The sequence below is a fragment of the Lacerta agilis genome, chromosome 7 (genome assembly GCF_009819535.1).
Source record: "Lacerta agilis isolate rLacAgi1 chromosome 7, rLacAgi1.pri, whole genome shotgun sequence".
NCBI classification, from domain to species: Eukaryota; Metazoa; Chordata; class Lepidosauria; order Squamata; family Lacertidae; genus Lacerta; species Lacerta agilis.
Window position 1 is genome coordinate 67,492,238 of NC_046318.1, and position 1,774 is coordinate 67,494,011.

Consider the following 1,774-nt stretch of genomic DNA (forward strand, 5'->3'; position numbering starts at 1 on the left):
AACATCTGGAGGGCAACATGTTCCCTACTTTTGTTGTATAATGGATGGGCATTCCACTAATCAGATGCCTTTCCTTATGAAATCAGGGTGTCTATCCTGTAATCTTCCAGTTGCGAGTACAGCTACCATTATCTTGCTTAGCTGGCCTTGCTGGCTGGAGCCGAGGCAAGCTGGAGTCCCACAACTTTATTAATGTTTGTATTTATACCCCACCTTTCTCTCAAATTCAAGGCAGCTTACAACATTCAAAAACATCACTGCAAAATACACAGTAATAAAAACACGATACAGTGGAACCTCGTGTTTCGGACGTAATCCGTGACGGAGGCACGTCCACAACCCGCAGCGTTCGCATCCTGAAACATGTCTGCGTAGGCGAGATTTGGCGCTTCTGCGCATGCACCGAAACCCGGAAGTAACCCGTTCCAGTACTTCCAGGTTTCCCGCAGTCCGCAACCTGAAAACACATAACCTGAAGTGTCCATAACATGAGGTAGGACTGTAGTTAAGAACAATAGTTAAAATACCTTAAAACGTTTAAAACCAACATTATAGTTTGCCTGGCAAGGCTACCACTGTAAAAAGAAACCCCCAGCTAAGAATTAGTCTTTCACAGCTGCCATGCACTATTTTCAGTGAGCTATCCCCAAGGTATTCCTAGCTACCAACAGTTGAAACCCCATCAGTGTGTGTGTTCAGGAATGGGAGTGCAGCTGTGCAAATCACTTTACCACAATTGAACGACCTTTGTTGTTTTGTTGTCCATATATATATATATATAGAGAGAGAGAGAGAGAGAGCACTTTCATTCGAGAGTTTACATTATCCTGAATAATTCAGCATCCTTTGCAAATGTGGCCACCGTACTGTTTACCTCCAACTCCAGTTAATTTATGAAGTTAAAAAATACACATGCCCCAATAGATGCTGGGGAAAGCTCATTTCTTAATGAAAGTCCCATTGCACAAAATCAGCAGCTTATGGTAGTAGTCATTATAGACTATATAGAATAATAATTACACAGGTTGTATAGACTTCCTTGAATGAGTAGCTTATCTCCATTCACTCTTCACACCCTTTGATTTTTATCCTATTACCTGTGCAGTAAACAAATAAACATTGCTTAAAAAGGTAAAGGGACCCTTGACCATTAGGTCCAGTCGTGGACGACTCTGGGGTTGCGGCGCTCATCTTGCTTTACTGGCCGAGCGAGCCAGCGTACAGCCACTGGGTCATGTGGCCATCATGACAAAGCCGTTTCTTATTGCTTATTGCCCTAATAATTTCAGTTTCCTTTTCAAGACATAACATCACACAGTAATCTACATGTAGATTCACCTATAATGGCAACAAATGTTTCATGATAATACTTTTTCTACTTGTTGCCATGAAACTCTTGTGACAACGGCAACACATTAGATGTTGGCCACTGGTTTTTATAAGACAGGCTACAAGAGAACAGCAGACACCATCTCTGTTGAAGGGATGTCTTAAATAAAGGGTACCATTTCTATTTATTCTTGGAAAGAATAAGACCCACACCCACTGTGCAAGTATATATAAACCTAGTGCTAGTACACAGCCAATTTGATTCTTTATTAAAATAATATCGAATGGGAGCTTAGATCGTAGGTTTTTTTTAGCAATTGTACTTGGAAGTTTAAGCGATTCCTTTAAACTTTAAATTAGATTTCTACAGCTTCTCATGAATTGCTAGCTTTGCTGCCTTGAACAAAAACCTTTTACAAATCCAATTATAAAGATAGACAACCAG